The sequence below is a fragment of the Chelonia mydas genome, chromosome 20, assembly GCF_015237465.2.
Source record: "Chelonia mydas isolate rCheMyd1 chromosome 20, rCheMyd1.pri.v2, whole genome shotgun sequence".
In the NCBI taxonomy this organism is placed as follows: domain Eukaryota; kingdom Metazoa; phylum Chordata; order Testudines; family Cheloniidae; genus Chelonia; species Chelonia mydas.
The window spans coordinates 130,360-150,611 of record NC_051260.2 but is presented as its reverse complement, the minus strand read 5'-3'; the positions used below and the strand labels follow the sequence as shown (position 1 = coordinate 150,611).

General features: G+C 47.3%; 1 protein-coding gene across 1 annotated transcript in view; it reads right to left on the bottom strand.

The window, feature by feature from the left end:
* ASIC1 (acid sensing ion channel subunit 1) overlaps positions 1-12,314 on the bottom strand; it is a 125,423-nt gene extending 113,109 nt beyond the window's left edge. Inside the window, exon 1 of the mRNA XM_037884171.2 lies at positions 12,183-12,314. The gene's annotated coding sequence lies outside the window, so the exon portion shown is untranslated. The remainder of the gene's footprint in view (positions 1-12,182) is intronic.
* Positions 12,315-20,252: the final 7,938 nt, after the last annotated feature.

Below are 20,252 nucleotides of genomic sequence, written 5' to 3'. Positions count from 1 at the left end.
TTGTGATACCTTTTGCTTTCCATCCGCTGCACCTTCAGATTTTTAAGTTCTCTCTTCTTGCACAGAGCTCAACAGATATTTTGTTCTCCAAAGACTGTTCTCAGACTGTTACTGAGAACACACACACACACACACACACACACACACACACAGAGTGTTCTCTCTCTCAGGGAGACTTGATTTTTGTCCTTTCTGAGGATGCTCTTTTGAGGCATATCCACACCAGGAAAAAAAGGTGTATTTTTAACCACATTACCTAACGTGGTAAAATCCGAGTGCAGACAAGGCCATTGTAGTTTTAACACCTTTGAGTAGGTCATGGTAAATGCTAGGCTCCCCCACAGTCTTTACCTCAACCTGCTCACACCCGAAAATCACAAATGACCTTATCTTCATGAGGCATTTACCCCATGTTAATTACTACATGTTAGCTACTGTGAGGTGTGATAACACCATTTCCTAAAGAAGATTCACCCTGAATCTTGGACAGACCAGCCTGCTTGGTTGAAGGGTTACTGACTAGCAGGTAGTAATGAGACCAGCATGGCAGAGGAGCCGATTCCTTTTCGCCCTGAGAACCTTGGATTAACTCCAGATGGTTATCTCTCTCCACTCCCCCCAGAATCAGGGTTGTCATAACAGGATGACACGAACAGGGAACAGTCAGATGCAAGGGGGTAATGAATGGGAAAGAGGGTTTCCAGGGCTTTCCCAGTTCTAGCACTGATCTCAATTCCCACATCCTTCAAAGAGAACCAACAAGAAGCAGTGATACTGGTTTAATGGCAACACTTGACCGGGGTGGATAGTCAACGCAGGAGAGGACGAAGGAAGAAACAGAAGGAGACAACCACACCACCAACGTTATGGACATTGTTTTCATAGCCGCCTGTGTAATACACGAGATAAATGTGTGTGATCATGGTTTCACATGCGCATGTAATTGCATATGCAAAAGTATACACGAAACTGTGTGCACAGTTTGCAAACCCTGATACCACTCTAGTGTATGCACTCAGGTATGTGTATGTGCTCATCCCCGATTTGTACATGTCGTGGCACACAAGTTAAGCACACACGATTACACTTGTAGTTGTGAAAATCTGCCCCATAAAGTTCCCGTTTTTCATTTCCAGTGTGTCAGTCTCCCTGCCTCAGAAACGATGCAGGCTTCCAACATACAGACACCAAAGGTGTTAACCCTGAACATGCAGGTGAAAAGCTGCACACGCAGTGTTATGCAGTCTTCACCCTGGAGCTTTGAAAGCTTAGCACCAGTGGCACCTGTCCTCTTCCTCGAGTCCCAGAGGTTCAGAGCCCAGCTCCTTTAGTGATCTGGCAGCACAAAAGGACTCTCAGACCAAGTTCGCTGTTGTTCCATCCCATCTACTGCCTCATCCCCGGAGCTGTGGCTGCGTAAGGCCATTGAACAACTGTAACTGACGGATGTGGAGACAAGGCGCTTGGGCTATTTCCCTGGAGTGTCAGTCACAGAAAGGGGACTGAGCAACAGACTGCTGCACACTAACAGGAGTGAAAGTGGATTACCGCCCCAGTGACGGATTCTTGTAGGCAGAGGATAGGATACAGGCCCTCTGTAGAAACCCCACTGAAGAGGGTGTGCAGGAGTGGTACCCCAAATGTCCATATGAGCCCAAATGTGAAGGGAAGTGCTACATTCACAGGAGCACTGCCTATGGTGGGACAGTCCTGATTTTCACACATCTGTCCACATTGATTAAGTCCATTCAGAAATCTGGGATTTATTTCAGAACATACATTGGCAATGCAACATCACAGAATGATGGGGATAAGTGAGCACATAAGGCCCCAACACCATCATTCACGGGGGGCTCATCTTCTGGCTACGTTCCTGAATGGGAGTCAGGCCTCCACAGCTCTACTCTCAGCTCTGCCACAGCCTTGAGCAAGTCACTCCATCTGTGTGCCTCAGCTTGCCTGTCTGTACAGTGGGGATGGTCTGTTTCTCAGGGAAGTGCAGAAAGGTTAAATTCATTAATGCTTGGAAAGCACACTGAGGACCTTGGACAGACGGTGCTACAGATGGAGAAAATATCGTAACAAATCTGAAACCAGCACAGTTGTCTGTCACTATGTCACTCCCTGTGGCCTGTCAGAACTTCATAGTGACTGCAGGGATAGAATTCAGACCTCCTCCTCCAAAAGCACAGACCCCTACCACTTAAGTCAAAGGAGAATCTCTATTAGCTGCTCGCCAGACAGCGCTATGAAACACAGTTGAGCAGTTCTGATTCCAGCCAGTAGAGGGCAGTGGTATGTACATACACACACACACACACACACACACACTCACTCTCTCTCTCTCAATACTATCTGTCAATACTGGCTACATCTGCATTATGAGGTATGGGTGTGATTTCTTTGCTTGTGTACACATCCTTGCGCAAGCACTCATGGAGCTAGTGCCAGGATAAGCAGCAGCGTAGCTGCAGCATCAGAGGCAGTGGCGGCGGAGGCATGACTTAGCCATGCCACGCATGTACCCACCAGTTTCAGGCAGGTTTGTACTTGGCACAGCTAACCCTTACCTCCACTCCCACGACCCGTGCTACAATGGCTACCCTGTTTATACCTGTGCTAGCTTGATGAAAGCTGATGCAAGTATGTGTACCTGAGCAAGGGAATCCCACCCCTTGCTCAGAGTGTAGCTGTAGCCACAGAAAACACACATGGGAAGCAAACAACAATCATCACCACCATTAATAAGTAATTCTCCAGTAAACAGAATCAAGGCAGTGTGGCAAAGGCTTGCTGCAACAAGGAGGGCTAGCGGTGGAAGGGGCATCAGTGTGGTCATCCCTGACTTTATTTTGCTTGATGGGTTTTCCCTCCTCAGGCCTCTGACTGTGGTTTCCCACTGCAGGGCCCCCTGGTGCCAAGAGCCTCTTAAGTGATGTTCTTTGACCTTGTGGAGCAGAGGTCAAGCTGGCTGGAATAGTCCCTGATGAATTCCCCGCAGCTTTCATTGGAACAACAGGAGGCATGAATTCACCCACAAAGGGTAGGTCACCATTCAAGACTTCCTGAAAGGGGCAGCTCCTGATGGTGGCGGAAGACAAAGAAGCCAACTGGAAAGAACAAATGGGCTTGAGATCTGGCTCTCAAGTCTCATGGGAAACTGGCTCTCTGGCTTTGGCACCAAGTTTGTAAGGGACAATAGCTTAAGCCACCCTCATCCTAATAGTCAGAGATGCTGAGCATTCACAATTCTATCTCATGGCGCTAGGAGTGGAAGGTGCTTAGCTCCCCGAAAAAACAAAAAAAACTTGGGCAACAACAAATCAAAGCCTTCCAAATTAATGACCATTTGAAGATCTGGGCCTTAGCTACTACAGAGTTCAGTAACATAGTTTTATGGTTTAGGGTCTTTGTATTTATTTCAACATATGAAACATAAATGAGCACTTGTTTCTGTCCCCCTGGGAGCCCTGCTATGGGTTGTGGAGGCCTTGCTTTGTAGTCCTTTATTTATAAGTCTAATTTGATATGCTCCATGGAATGAGTTTGACATCTCTGACTAAAGGCCTCTTGGCTGATTCTGGTTGGAGATTTTTCTAATTAGGTTTGGCTAGAAGGTGGCAACCCTCTCTCAGATGTGGACTTCCCTATCATGACCTTGGCCTTTGCAACCTCCAGGCTGGATCACCACAGTACACTTGCCACATACGGTTGCTGGTGAACATCACTCAGAAACTTCAGGTGGTACAGGGTGCATCTGGTTCTCAGGTGATGAATATCACAATTGTGCTGCAGAATCTGCATGGGCTTGCAGTTCTATTTGAGTGCAACTCTAAGTTCTGATTTATTAAGCCATTGGCAGTTTGGGCGCTGGATATTTTTGGGCCAAGGGGCCTGATTTTCCTCTGAAAACCAGGAACAATTTGATCGTCTTCAATGGAGCTTAACTGGAGTACACTGGGGAATCAGACCCCCTTCTCTCTCCTTGCATTCTAAGCCAGCACATGGGAGCAGCTGGGACACAAACTGACAGGCACTAGCTTTGTTCATTAGGGGGCAAGTTCCTCAACTCTGGAAGTTTGCTGAACGTCAAGGCACTCTGCAAGGCCATTGCTGAGGCTTTTTCTGGGGATTCAGTTGAGGAGCAAGGCTCTCAGCTCCAGGTGTGTTGGGAAGTTTATTGTTGAAAAGCTTATATTTACAATACAACTTCGCACAGGTCTTGCATCTTCCAACCAAGAATCTCACTGCCCTTGACGAGTTTCACAAGATAGGGAAGCATCATCTCATTTTACAAACCAGCACACAGTGATGTTATGTGATTTACTCCAAAGGTCAGATGGCAGGGGTCCTGCTTCCCAATCCCTGCACTAACCCTTTGAACCTACTTTCTAAATTGGAAACTCTTTATTCATTAAGACAAGAAAAAAATGCAGACAACTCTATCCAATCAACAGCTGAGATCAGCTGATGAAATGCAGCAGTGTGCAGAAGAAAGAGGCTGCTCTGTGAGCTACAGGAATCATGGATTAAAAAAAAAAATCTAAAAACTTTTGTTGTATGAATCTCAGCCTGTTCTTTGCTGAAATCAGTGAGGCCAGTGAAAAGAGCTACAAACCAGGGCATGTTCTAACAGACCCTGTTCGCATGTGTGATAAACAGCAGGATGCATGCAAGCATACCATTTCATCCAGGCCATGTACTGCGCCTGCTCCTCCCTCTCAAGTTTCTTTAAACCAAGTCCCCCAAAACCTTTTGGCTAAATCTTTCAGCCTGGTGCTCATCTCTCTCCCAAATTGCTAACTGTAATCTCCTGCTCTCCAGCCTCCAGACATCCACAATGTCCATTCAAAACTCAGCTACTGAGAACCTTCTCCCGCCCTTGCCTTGATCACTCCCTCTCCTTTGTTATAACATCAGACTCAAGCTTCTCTCCCCACCCTCAGGGCTAGGGTGACCAGATAGCAATTGTGAAAAATTGAGACGGGGGTGGGAGGTAATAGGAGCCTATATAAGAAAGAGACCCAAAAATTGGGACTGTCCCTATAAAATCGGGACATCTGGTCACCCTACTCCGGACCCTACCTAGCACTGCCTGCCCCTCCTTCTCCCATCTACCACTGTCTCTTACTAAACCCTTTCGCACGTTAACCCCCCTTCCCCGACACCCATGAAACGCCTTGCTGAGCTGAGTTATAGGAGCAGTGCTCTCCCTCCTCCTTCAAATCACCCCTCAAGACCATCATCTTCCATGATGCCTGCACAGAACTCACCAGCTAGTAGCTGATGGGCTGGGAGGCAACTGGGTATGGCTGAGATGTACCGATATTGCAACTGTCTCCCTCTCCCCTACCCTTTACATCCCTCCTGTCTTTTTAGACTGTAAATTCTTCAGGGCAGGGACCACAGTCTATTTGTGTTTGTCCAGTACTCAACACAAAGCGGCACTAACTAGCCTCCTGGGTTGCAGCTTCAGTGGAGATACCAAGGGCTAAATGGGTCATAGAGACAGATCTCCCCGATACTCGGAGGTGACCTCTTTGTCTAATCCCTGGGGCACATTAGCAGGGAAAGCTTGCCCTGGCAACGCCCAGGCAGCTGCAGTGTCCAGAGAGGATTCAGTCTCCAGGGCTGTAAATTAGGAACCTTTCATCAGTGCAAAAGTCACAAGCTTTCAAGGAAAATCATATTCTTCTGGGCCAGATCCTTGGCTGGTATAAATCAGCACTGGTCCAATGAGGTCAAGGGGGCTACACTGATTTACACTAGCTGAAGATTTAGCCCATAATCTGGACATTTAAGATTTCAAAGCAGTTTTCAAACCATTCTTTTACATTTCTGGTGGAAGGTGGTGTAGCTGTTTACAGATGGCATCACCCATGCCTTTACTTTCCCCTGCTCCATTTTGCACAGGGAGCACATTACCTAGGCAGGAGAGATGGCAGTTATGTGCTGATAGCGATCTCTATATTAAGTTTTCTGATAAAAATTCAGAGGAGAACACACCACTAGGATAAAAAAATTTCTCCTCTACGCTCTTGCTGGATTTACTGTCATTTATTTTTTACAAACGAGTCATCCTCAGCTGTATTTTCATTGACAATAAATTCACCAAAGGTTGTAGGGAATAGAAGCTGAAGAACTTGGGCATTCATTGTTTCAGACATCTGAGTGTGCGTGCAATGCCTATGTGCCCTTTCCCTCTTTTGGGTGGATTTTGAATTGCTCATCTGTATGGCATAGGCCCTACATTAGCATCTAACAGAGAACCTTTTCACATCAAGTGGTCAGTTCCTCTAGTTTTAGAGCAGGAGGACCCACGTTCTCTCCCTACTGCTGCCATGAACCTCCAGGGGCCACAATGACTGCTAAATTTTGGGAGTATTAGGTAGCCATGAGTCCTTCCATCAGCCTGACCAGCCTCTGACTATCCTACAGACCTCACACACACAATAAGTGGGACTTTAGTGACATGGGACGGCTTCACACAGCCCCTCACAGTTACCTTTCCCTACATAGGGAGGAGGACAATTGGGGCTTTTCCCTAAAATGAAGGAGAGCAGCTGCCCCAGGGAAGTGGAGCTGCAAAGAGCTCTCTCTATCTGGGGAAGTCATACCCTTGCTCAGGGGCAGGGAGTGGCATCCTTCCAGAAGGGCATCCCCCTTCTGAGGAGAATGCAATCCTTGAGGAGAACAGCAGAGAAAGGTATGGAGAAATCCAGGCCTTCCTCTGCCACTCCCAGCAGAGGGGAGCAGCTCTAATTGGGCCTCCACCTTCCTCCGCTCTGCTGCCTTAAGATATCAGACCTGATCTTTAAAGTGCTCTATGGCCTGTGCCCAAGATAGCTAAAAGATCATCTAAAGCTCCAGGATGAAGACTGTGATCAACAGCTACACTCCTCTGGCACAACAGGGCTCTCATTAATCAGATTAAAGCGTGTCTGTGCAGGAGACAGAACCCTCTCTGGGGATGGTCCAAGACTTGGTATTTTCCACTGTATGCATCCGATGAAGTGAGCTGTAGCTCACGGAAGCTTATGCTCTAATAAATTTGTTAGTCTCTAAGGTGCCACAAGTACTCCTTTTCTTTTTACGGATACAGACTAACACGGCTGCTACTCTGAAATCCAAGACTTGGGATGAACTCCCCCAAGAACTAAGAACCATCACAAACCTCACCACCTTGTGCTCCAAGTGCAAGGCACATTTCTTTGACCCAGCCTTCTCTAATACAAAACACATAGCAACAGGTGTATTTATATTTTTAAAGAAAGACATACACTGCCAAAACAAGACACTCCACTACACATGCTTCTTCCTCTGGGGAGAGGATGAGAGAACAAACTACACATGACAGATGGGTAGTCATGTGGCTTAATGCACTACTGGAAGGCATCAGATACTACGGTGATAAGCACAGTATAGGAAACCTACATAGAATGAAACCGAACAGAATTCTCTTCAGACTCACAGGCATACAGAACGGATCCAATTAACAGGAAAAGAGTAATCAAGAAAAAGTGTTAATGTGCCAAACGGTGATTAGGGCTCTTAGCACTGTTCTTAGGAAGCGTGTGTGTGCATGTGCGAGCGGGTGGGAAGGGGTGTAGTGATGTAAGGGAGAAGGCTTCTGGCTAAAAATGTGTGAGGTTATGAGCAAGACTTCCATGGGCATATGGTTCAAATGCATTCATCCAATAGTAGGGCAGATTGAGACAACTCACCTGGCTCTGGCCCTTGGTTCCATTCCCCACTCACCTCTCTGGCCACTTAGGCAATTCAGGGCCTGTATGGGGACCCACATGACCTCGCCTCTGAGCTCTGGCCCTACTCTGCCTTTGATGGGAGTGGTAGAGGCCTATCAGCAGGCAGGGCTTCTCCCGGACTCAAAAATAGACACTGCCACATCCAGGCTCTTTCAAGGAGATTTCTCCCTCAATAGAAGCCAGTGAACAAACAGAAAACCAGCCCTCTAACTCAGTCCTTACTTTCAGGTTTCAGTTCCACACCTCTTAAGAGCCTCTGGCAGCTTCCTAGTTCTGACCAGCTCTGCTCCCGCTCTGGGACAGCAACCTCAGAGCTTTCTCTCTCCCTTGCCTCAGGGGACTCACCACAGATGTTAGCTCCACTATGCTGGAGCCTTTGCAGCCCAGGCACAGCCTGTCCCAAACAATTCCTCCTCTTCCTGCCCTCCTAGCAGCCCTTTAAAGGCCCAGGTGTAGCCCGGGCCCTCTTGAATTGACTCTATTGAATTCACATGCTCTGCTCCAGGGGAGCTGGGCCTAGTCTCTCCATAGGGACCAGCTATCCTGAGACAAGACTCCAGATACATGAGGGGTCTTCCAGGGCCCAGCACAATTCCTCTCTGGGCAGGCTGAGGCCTCCCACCCCACCCCAGAACACCACTCCCAACCTTTATGTGGGCTGGAATCCGTCACAGAAGAGGGAGGTCTCAGACCACCACCCGCATCCTAGCGGAACACTCTGTGTGGGTTAGGGCGATCCCTCCCACCAGTGTCCTAAGGGCCACAATGAGATAGCAGTAGTGAGGTGCCCTCCCTCCCCAAAGCCTTTGCTGGGATGGTGTCAGCAGGGGTGCCGCAAAGCAGTGGGTCTGAGCTATTGTCTCAGGCTCTCTGCAGACTCAAGGAGATGTTACTGCATCAGTTACACTCTAGTCACATTTGCAAGGCTAGAAACAGATTTTTTGAAAGGAATGCTTAGATCGTGTCACCATCACGCAATTCAAGGAGCCAGGGTCCTATGCCCTAACATGACCTTGCTTAACAGTTATTCACTCTGACGAGCTCCTCAAGTGCAGATCCTAAACAATCCCCTCAGTGTTCACTCCAAATTGCTCCCCAGGTACTCACCCTAAAAAAAATCCTCTTCAGATGTTCATCTCACACCATTCCCCAGGTGCCCACCCAAAACAACTCCTGTCTGAACACTCTGGGGGACAACATGAAGTGCTCCTCCTGAAGTGCTCATGCAAAAGTTCTCCCTGAGAGTCACAGTAAACTTATCCCCAGGTGCTCAACCCAGACCATTTTCCTGGACCTCACCCTAAAGAGCTTTTCACGTGCTCATATTACACCACTCCACGCTAAAGAATCCTCCTAAACAATTTTGCAGGTGCGCAATCTAAGCTGCCTGCCATATCCTCATCCTGTACCACAGCTGGATGCTCACTCTAAACTATTCCTAAGTGCTCTCCAGCAATTGCTCCCCAGCAGCACCAGATTAAGGCAATCTGGGGCACAAAGCACTCCCACATAAGGGAACTTGTCTGCCCACGTTCCCACACCATGGCCCTTTCCTGCTTGCAGTAGTAGTGCCAAAAGCTTTCATGTAAAAAGCTTTCTGCTGGAGGCCCGAACACCACTCCTCTGTGACCCAGCCAATACACACCTTTCGGAGTAACTGTGTCATGCTGTCTGAAGACTCAGGCAGACACTCCTCCATCCTCTCCATGCTCAATCATGTCTTCAACAGTGAGGGATAGAAACATAATTTAAAAGGGAAAAAAAATATTGGCAACATGCTTGTGGACAAAATCTCTCAAGAGACCCGGGAACTCAGGCTGAGTCCTGGACAGATTCCACCCACGCTGTGAAGCCTCTCCCATTCCTGGAACTGCTGGACCTACAGAAGCCAAGAGAGTTCCTGTGAGGGAGATGCTTCAGAGGTGTTGAAACAAGCCTTCCTCCCAGGAATTCTCTCATTGGTTTACTACCCCAAGGCCACTCCGCCAGTGAGAGCAGTAGCAGGTGCTAATGCAGAGCAGACAGGCACAACATGGGGCTGTAAACACTGGTGACCTGCCTGCACTTGCTCTCCCAGAACTGTTTTTTTGGATAAATCTCCCAGTCTAGTGTATTGAAGGCCAAGGAGGCTGTAGTAGGCTAATGCTTATTCAAGAGGAATGTGATGGTCCAGTGTGTTCTCCCATAAGAATGTAAGAGCCTACTACTGCAAATAGTTAACATAGTCACTCCTTTAGTGCAGGGGTAGCATCCCCTGCTTTTAGCACTGGAGGCAAAGTGTTTAAGCCCTGCTGAGGACCCAGGGTGGTTACAAACCAGCAGTGAAATTTAGGCTGTCAACAAAGCAGAGGGGTGCTCACCCCTCATAATAATAGCCACCTGACTACATGCCTTTGCAAAATAGCTTGGTGTTCAGGCACCACTTTCCCCTAGGTTGAGGTGTTCTGCTTTCATTAAGCAGAAGCTAAGGGCACCTGTTGAGTCTGACTGAAGAAACATGAGCCCAGTTTTCTTTCAATCTCCTGTTTAAACAAACAGCACCAGAGTTTTCACCACTCAAAAAAAAAAAAAAAAAAAAAGATGGTTTCAATTTCCAAAGAGGTTGGGATATGCCGTGGGCCTGAGGAGGAAGGACAGGGATCCTTCTTCCAAGGGGCAACAACTCAGCACTGAGGGGTAAGAGACCAGGCAAGCTGTCCAAATGCTATGCCAACATCCAGGAAAATATTTTCCCGGAGGAAGTATTGGCAGGGGCACTGCCCACGCTGGGAAGGTCTGGCTCACTCAGCTGTAGTCAGCATGCATTAGGGTCAAGAGCCAGAGAGAAAAATGAAAGAGAAAGGAGAACAGAGAACAAGAAGTGACAAAGGGGACAAGAAAGAGAAAGAATAAGAAAGAAGAATGATCAAGATAGAGAGGGGAAGGAAAAAGAACAAAGAGCAATAGCAAGAGCCAGAAAAATCAGAAAGGAGATGAGAAAATGAAAGGCAGATAAAGAAAGCTAGCAAGGAGGGATGTGTGAGACGTAATAGAGAGAGAGGAAAGGAAGAGACAGAGAGAGCCTGAACAGGAGAGAGATGACAGAGAAGATTGGAAGATTTAAAGAGAAAGTGACAGAAAGAAAGAGGAGGGGGTTGCTTCCACCCAGGGGAGATGACAAACTGTCAGCGGGGATTGGTGCCATCCACAGACATGTAAATTATCTGGGCACCTGCAGTGCCTGCCTCTCGGGCATCTTGGGGTAATTTGGAGCTTGCTCCGCGCATGCCATCACCCTATCATTTCTGGGTCTCATGAGTCACGCACTCAGTAGTCACAAATCTCCCTCTCTGCAGCTCAGGGACTCTGGCACAGGCAGAGTACAAAGCAGATCATGGGTCACATACCTGCTGTCTATGTAACAAGGACAAGCCAACTGGGGAGCTGGGATTTAGATTAAATCTCAGGAAAAACTTCCTAACTGTAAGAACAGTGGGACAATGGACAAGCTCGGGAGGCTGTGAAAGCTTCTTCACTGGAGGTTTTCAAAAGGAGGCTGGATACCTATCTGTCTTGGCTGATTTAAACACAACAAATCCTGCATCTTGCCAATGTGTTACAGTAGATGACCTTTGCGGTCCCTTCTAACCTTATGATTTTGCCCCTCACTTCCCCCCCAATCTCCATGCAACCCTGTCAAAAACACTCTGTGATCAGCCAAGTTGAAGGGGGATTAGCCACAGGATAATGAGAGGCTGGTGGGAATATAACTCCAATCTCAGTGGCTGTGATTTTACATCCCTGCCTAAAGCATCAAGTTCATCTGTGCTGCTTCCATGCCATTGCAGAGGCTGGGGCAGCAATCCTTCCATTCAACCCCACCCAATCATCTGAACCTCTCTGTAGACTTAGCTGCTTCAAGGTAGAGGAACTCCCAAGTGTGCTTCCATCCTGGGCAACTCTGCAAAGTTAAGCAGCCCCGTGAGGAATCTCTGATTCCCCTAGTGAGTCTCCAGAGAGCTGGCACAGAGGAAGATATCTGTGCACAGCCTTTGTGTTGTGTGTGCCTAGTGCCCCTCACCAATGCACCCATTTGCATGCTAGGCATGCTGCATATACAGTCTCTACAGATCCTGTGTTTGGAGTCTCCATACATTGCAGGACCCTAGGAACAACAGTTGAGCTACATCATAACATTGAACTAGATGATTATGTTGCACCGATACCTGGCACTTGTATTGTCCAACCATTAGTGATTCAGTGCACTACCCACACCACTGCTGGGCCTGGAGCTTTTCAGTTACCCTTTGTGTGCTCAATTCTGCAAGGAGCTACATGCCCTCAATTCCTAATGAAGCCCTTTGGAGCTGAGTCAGACCCTTGATTAGTTCCCTAAGTTGTTATGAGAAGAACCTTAGAACACGAAAGCAAAGTTACCTGGGGCAGCCAGCAGGTGGCAGCACAAACAGCATATTACAGTACTACATTACGGGGATGCATCCAGTCCACACAATGCAACACCATGCTCTTTTCCCCGGGTTCAGTATTGTTCACCTCCTGAACATGAGGAAAATACAGGCTGTTCTCCCTTGCTGCAGTGCCAAAATCACTAGGCATTAGGTGCCACACCAGGCATAATCAATTAAAAAGAGCTAGATGTTTGGTACAGAAGTCTATTGTGTTAGGAGCGGGTAGTTTGATAAAGGGTCCCTGGCCTCCTCCACGCTGTCATGCACAGACTTCCAATCAGTCTCTGTGGCCCACTCACTCTTTTGCCTCCCCACTGAGATGACCAGCAATGACAACAATTGTGCCAGGGATACCACTGCCAACAAATGGCCTGAGATCCTCCAATGTGTTCCATATGTGAGGCCACCAAACAAGCGGCAGACAGTGACACCTTTTACAGCCTGGCTTTCCCTCTCACACCAGTGGGAATCAGAGGTTGCTCCATTGAAGTTACGCTGGTGTGAGAGGACAATCAGTCCCCTTATTTCTATAAGCCTGAGCTGGATTCAGTTGTTTGTCCTAATGCTGAAAGGCTCCATACCCTATCACCCAAGCCATCAGCCATCCCCTCTGCCCCTTTCACACTCTCAGCCAATACTCAGCTTTCTGCCTTAAGAGTTGGCTCTTCAGCCCTTTGGGATGCCACATATCCTGGTTTTAGTGGCTCCATCTCAGTTTTGATGGGGACTCTCCTGCAAGCCTTAACAGCAACTCCACATACCTCCAGGGCTACCGTGCCTCTGTCATAGCCCATTGCCGCACCGGAGACATCCATGCTGCACTGTCACAGCACTGGGTCATGGTGGTGTGATAGTGCAACAACCAGGCGGAGTGAACCACTGTCTGTTTCAGGGAACAACTTTTCTTAGCAATATATAAACCATGCACTTTTTAAAAAAACATTATTTCCTTAGACTAGGCAGCCCCCTGCTTGCAAATTGCTTCTTTATCTGGAACCACAGTCCATCTGTCGTATCCGAGGCAATTTAATTCGTATTGGTCTATTAAGTACTGCAGTCGCTGGAGGTGCTTTGGTGGTGCTGTGCAATGCAGCTCTGTAATTCCTTAGAAGCTAGTAAAAGCTCTCATTTTTACAGGGTTGTTTTTCCACCCTAACCGTCTAAGACACTTTCATAAGCATTCCCATAAACTGTGTGACCCCTATGGCCACAGAAGGCCGAAGATAGAGGGTCACTTAAATGCCAGCTATTCAGAACAAAGCCCTCGTTGTTCACTGCTGGAACATTTAGAGTCTTTGCAGTAATGGGGGTTGCAAATGGCAGTAATGTCTGGTCAAGTTTGGGCTTTTATTGCTTAAGATGCAGGGAGTGTTATGGCTTTTGATGCCAGAAAACAAGTGAAATCACCCACGCTCATGTAGTTGTCAGGAAGAAAAGCCTAAAGTCGGGCTAGGTCATGGGTCCATCCCTCACTACTGTGGAAGTGATAGGAATGACACCAGGGATGACTATGGCCCATACTGGCCACATCTACACTAGAAATCTCACCTGTTTATGACCAACTTGGTTGCTTTGAATAGGCTGAAGAACAGCAGATTCAGGATGCTGGTCACATTAGCTATGCCAAATTATGTTATGGTCAGCTGGGAGTGTTGCCCTGCTACAGAACTGGCACTTCGCTAGATTGACTCAGCTGCAATACCCTCTAGTACACGTCACACAATCCAGAGTCCAGCTTCCAGGAGCACAGTCTGGGAGACTGTCAAAAGCCATTGTGGGACACCTAAGGGAATTGTGGGAGAAAGTGTCTAACTTCCACAGCACCTGGGAAATTCCCATAATTTCTTTTTTAAAAGACTGTATTTGTACAAATTGTATTTGGTGTCAGGGTAATTTTTAAGGTCTAGTCTTCACACATCACCATGGTATTTAGTATTAGGGGGTAGCCGTGTTAGTCTGTATCCACAAAAACAATAAGGAGTCCGGTGGCACCTTAAAGACGAACAGATTTATTTGGGCATAAGCTTTCGTGGGTAAAAAACCCACGAAAGCTAATGCCCAAATAAATCTGTTTGTCTTTAGGGTGCAACCGGACTCCTTGTTGTTTTCATGGTATTTAGATAACTTGCTACTGGAGCAGCATGAGGGAGCAGCACTAGATTTCAGTGGCAGAAGCCATCTGAACCTGATCTTTTGCAGCATGAAAAGGTTTAAGCTCATGCAGGAGGCCAAGGAAGTTTTTGGGTGGTGAACAACTTTGTCTGAGCCCAGCAGCAAAAGTCAAGTGCTCTCACTGAGAAAAGTTTTCTTTGCAAAGAAGTTCATTCAGATCTGGACTGAGCTCATGCCACACCAGCTGGATCCTTTTGTGGTGGCAGGAATGAACACAAAGCCTTCTCTACTTGGATTTCAGCCCATGGCATTTGCTGGAGCTCTGCAGATTGTGGGGTATGTTTGGGATCATAGGGTTCCATTTTGTCACTCCCTCTAGTTCAAAGTCTACAGTGGGGGGTGGGGTTTGGGAAGAAACATGGGTTCACGTGTCTTGTATGCTGATGGCACCAGCTCCCTAATTCCATCTCCTCCCAGAAGGGGCGGAAAGTCTTAGAAGACTGGAGTTTGGATGAGGGCTAGGCAGCTCAGGCTCAGGCCAGGTAAGACTGAGATGATGTGCAAATTGGAGGAAATGGAAGTCACTATGTGTGATGAGGTATATAAACCCCGCACTAGCATGGAAGGGGGTAAGGAGCTGATTAGGACCGGAGTGGCCGTGGCCTCTCCCACAAATCATGCCACAACTGGAGGAGGAGTTAAAAAGAGGGAACCAGGGGAGCCCTGGGAATGGAATAGACTAGTGAGCTTCTCCAGCCCTGGAGAGAGAACTGACAACCTAAGGAACCCCTACTCTCATAGAAGGAGGGTGCAGAACCTCTCAGGTGAAGGGGGAAAGAGCTGAGACTTGCACTGGAAGCCAGTGCACAGTGATACTCCCAGGGTTCCTCTGAAGTAAGAGAGGCCGAAACCTGAAGGACCAGCTTACAGGTTTTGCTTTACCTTTCTTCTGCTTAACCCCTTTTGCAGACTATGGCCTGTTTGGTGGCATCATGGGGGACACAGAGAGGGGATGAGCCAGACAAGCAGCCCTAGCCAGAAATTGAGTGCCAGCCCACTAGAAAGACACCACACAGCACCTGCTGAGGTGGGGTGGGGTGGAGCAATTGGACTCACATGCGTGTCCTCCCTATGTAGTCTAAAGGGGGTGTCCTAGTGAGGACAGATTTGTGACACTAGGTCAGCACAAATAGGACATATCTATCACCTGTTTCTAACATCAACACCACAAGAATCTTGATGGATCCCCTACTGCTATGAGATTCTGAGGTAGCAGTTGTTGCCAACTGCATTTTTCCTCTGTGCTTGGCAAGGGGTTGTGTCTTTTCCTTTCAGATGCAGGACTTTGCTACGTCACCTTGAGAATGGTTACTACAATGTATTCTCACACCTTTAGAGACTGCATGAGGTGCAGAAACTTAGTCTTGGTAATCAGAGGGTCAGATCAATAACACAGATTAACATGTCTGTATACACATCTGTATACACAGATCAACACAGTGTCTGTATACACTCAGCCATATACACACACACACACAATTGTGTGTATGTGCTACCTGATCCAAAGCCTGAAGTCAATGGGAGTCTTTCCAGTTCGCTGAATGGGCCTGCATCAGGCCCAAAGCGTGTACACATGCATGTGCACACACTGGTTGGAAACTTCACCTGCTAGTTCCCCAGCAAGCTCTAGATGCTGCATGATAATGATTGAACTTAGCATTTATATAGCTTCAAACATGTAACACTCACAGTACATGGCACAAGCCCTGTATCAGCATGATGCACAGATGTATCTGTGCTACAGAGCTGGCTAAGGTGGTGATTGCACTTGTCCTATGTCTGTCTTTGGAGTTGGTGCTCCCAGGTATGTGCTCTGATCCCACCACTTCTGGGTGCATGCTCCATAGTATTTCATCAACAGTTTTTTTGAGATACACACTCTGTAGCCCCTCTTATCACCATTTTGGGAGAGGGTGAATTTTGTACCATCCATGCCCCATTTTGGGAAGCTCCTCTCCCCATGTCTCTGCTTTGCAGTGCATGTTCTTTAGCCCTGCATGCCGTCTTTCTAGGATGCAGGTTCCCATTCATGCCACCCCTTTTTCAGATGTACACCCTCCACTCCTGCTTTGAGGAGAGCTGCTCCATCTCCCCACTGGCATTTTAAGTAGTGCTATCAATTCCAGATTAAAAACAGAGAAAAAAAAACCAGGCCTCCTCACACAAGGGCTGAGTGACATGTAAAACGTCTCATTTGAGGATGCTCCCTGCTAATGGATTGCAAATTGCTTCAATCAGCTCCGATATTACAGATTGCTCGTCTGAAATTGCTGTAAGGCGCTCATTCCGGGGGCCAAATGCACTTCCCAGCTTGGGGAAATAACCACCACATGGTAGCAATAGTAAGTTGTATGCAAATGAGGCACTGACACAGGCCTCGCTGGGGCTTTAGACACATCCCCTTCATCTCTGGCTAGGGGCTGCTTGGGGACACACACTCTGTCTCTCTCACTGCAGTACTGGGCTCGGATATCGGTTGCAGATTACAATGCCAATTGCTGTGACAGCTGCATAATTCCACAGTAAATGTAACAAAGAGGCCCTCCTGGACTCAGAGAACATCATCACCATTTAATCAGCTGAAGGCACTTTTAAAATCTCACACTGGGGTTGCAGTAGGACAGCCCTGCTAAAAGGGGATGAGGGTGAAGATTTGGATTTTTGTTGTATCACATTGCCTGCTTGCCTCCCACTGCACAGCAGTAGCAGCCCCATGGATTTCTGGGTAACAGAGACTAGGGCATTGGATCCAGGCACAGCTGAAGGGCTGTGATTAACCACCTGCCTGAGGCATACCCAGCTGCTTGTCAGACAAGAGGCAATAGGTATGTGAATAGGGCTAAAGGTCAGTGGTTTACTGGGGCTACTGCTTTCTATTCAATAGGCGGGTGGGCGCAGCAGCCTTGACACAGAGGTGATTTAGTACCAAACAGCTGACAAGTAGAAATAATTAGACCAGCCAATAACAATTAAATCCAGTTAGCAAGTGGAGACAATCAGAAGGTACAAGGGTGCAGGAGGGAGGTAGAGATGAAGACCGTGTCTGTACTTACAGACCACTGGATGGGCACTTTCACAATGCAATATCGATACTATGAAGAAAAGGAGTACTTGTGGCACCTTAGAGGTACCACAAGTACTCCTTTTCTTTTTGCGAATACAGACTAACACGGCTGCTACTCTGAAACCTGTCTGTACTATGTTTCACAGCCATCCAGATGTTTTGCATGCATTGGTCATAATGGTTGGTTGTAATACCCAGGACAAGGTGTTCAGCTCAGGCCTGATTGAACTGGTGTCATCTACAGTGGTTTCTTCCCAACATGGATGGGGTACCACATGCACTGGAGCATTAGTCCCCTTAATACAGTGGTCCCCAACCTTTCTTGTGGGAACAGCATATTGCTATTCCCAGAAGACTGTGGCGGGTGCCTGACACCCTGCCGCCGAAATGCCGCAGCGGCAAGAAGCGTCGCCGTCGAGAAAAGGCAATGCTTCTCGGCGGCATTTTGGTGGCGGGGTGTCCTGTGGGCGCACAAAAATGCCCCGGCGGCTGCCATGGCAGCCGCGGGCACTGCATTGGGGACCTCTGCCCTAATACTATCCCACAATGCAATGTCTTGTGTTTTTAACCGGAAGTCAGTTCCCAGCACAGCTTACTAGTCTGGTGGAGTCTTTATGTTACGGGAGGTAAAAGTGCATCTACTGCATATTTCAGGGATCTGGAGATAGGCAGGGGGCCTTGTTAACCCCCCCGCCCCCCCCACCATTTCACACAGGCTGCTGGGCATCACAGATCTTCATGGATCTGAAAGGACAAAAAGGAAATGCAGTCAAGGCAACAATTTACAGCCGAAGTCCAGACCATTTACCTGTGTTGATTCCAGTGAAGAAACCGCCCCTCTTGATAGCGCTCTAATGCTATATAAGAATACTACTAGCAATGTGATTTCTTTCCCATGCGGCAGACACCTTGTAATATGTCCACCCAGCCTTGGATACAACCTGCCCTGGCTGCCCCCCTCAATTCGCACCCCCCCAGAGAAAGGGGAAGGGGAGAAGGGCCTACCACAGAGGTTATAGCTGCTCTTGGAACAGGGGAGGCAGTAGCTGTAATGGTTAGAGAAAGAGTCTGGCTATCAGGACTTCTGGAAGAGAACATTATGAATTATCTACTGGAAGCCAGAGCTGATGTATCTTGTTGAGACTAACGAGGCTATTGGCAGAGACATATTTCTTGAAATTTCTGGTTCTGGCAGAGGTGGAGTGTTTGTTATGATCTCAGTTATAGAGAGCCTTGGCATGCCTCATACAAAGTGCACTTACACTTGCTATTGTTTTTTAAAAAGTAGTCCCTGACCACAGTGCCTGACCACTGAGTCCTAGATTTTCAAGTATTTCTTTTCTATCTAAATATTAAATGGGGTCCAAATCCTGTAATTAAAGCTTTAAGGTTGTTTTTTTATTTAACAATATCTTAGTGAAAGTGAATCAGCAAGGTTCACATGGCCATAGGCACAACAGGTCAAATTCACTGAGGTCAGTGGAGCTGCATCTGCTTAGCTGCAGGGCTGACTTTTACCATTATTTGTATTATGGTAGCACATACCTACCCTAACTCAAATCAGGGCCCCATTGTGCTAGATGCTGTACTTACAAAAAGAAACAGACCTGCTCTGAAGAGCCTGCAATCTAGCAAGACAAGACAGTAACAGCAACTGAGGCAGAGAGAGTTTCAGTGATTTTGTCATACAGGGAATGCGTGACAGAGCCAGGAATTGAATGCACATCATCGGAGTCCCAGGCCAGTGCCTTAAAAGCAAGGAAGGCCTTGTGGTTATGTTTAACTTTTAATATTATTTTGAATGTGGTAGGATTAACAGTGTGATGGGCACTTCCCAGACACAGGTGGTAACACAGTCCCTTCCTCAAAGACCCTCCAAGCTAGAAAGACAGTCAGATGAAGGGTGAAGGACAGGAGTGTAATATATAAGTAAAGTGATCAGCATAAGTCTATGCACATGACATTGTAAACCTATTAAATTGCCTTCCTTGCACAATTCACCCTTTGGGCATTTCTTCCACATCAGTTGTAATATTCTTATGAAACTGATACCACTTGAGCTGACAGCGGCACTACTGCTAACCATTGAGATTTTGAGAGATTTGCAATATTTATTTCTTTGTTTGTTTTTTTAAAAAGTTCATGTGATTTTTCTGATTTCTGTTTTCAGACTCACAAAGTTTTGCCCTTATCCAAAATTGCCATCATCTCCCATGGCACAGACTGCCCTCAGCAAGATGGTCGCTACTTCCCTACAATCTTGTCAAGTGAAAGTGAGGATCCTCCCTCAGGAATGCTCAGTCCACACTCTAGATCCTCTCTCCATAGGGGCCTCCTCCCACCTCCTTGACATAAGGTGCAGTAACCAGTCATTTGCCTCAGTGAGTCAGCACTTACCAGTACCCACTTAGCCCTTTCCCAGCAGGCCCTGCATCTGCTAACAGTGACACTCACCTGTGTCATAGCACATAATTTCTGGTCCCTGACTGGGATGATTCCATGTAGAGTTTTCAAGATGGTCACACAAACACTTGAAGCATGAATACTCGTGCAAATATGTATTCATATGAGTATTTGTGCCACAAGACTTCCCTTATACAAATGTTCATGAAAAACAAACAAGAGTTGCTAGTACTAGAGTGAACATGTGAGTTGTATTCAAACAAATGACTGCAACTTCTGTCATTTGCCCTAGATCTCCATATTAATAAGGAAAGGAATGCTCTTGCTGCACACTGAGCCCAATCAGCAAAAATCCCCAAACAAGTCACTTCTCCAGAGCAGAGTCTTTTAGAGTCTGAA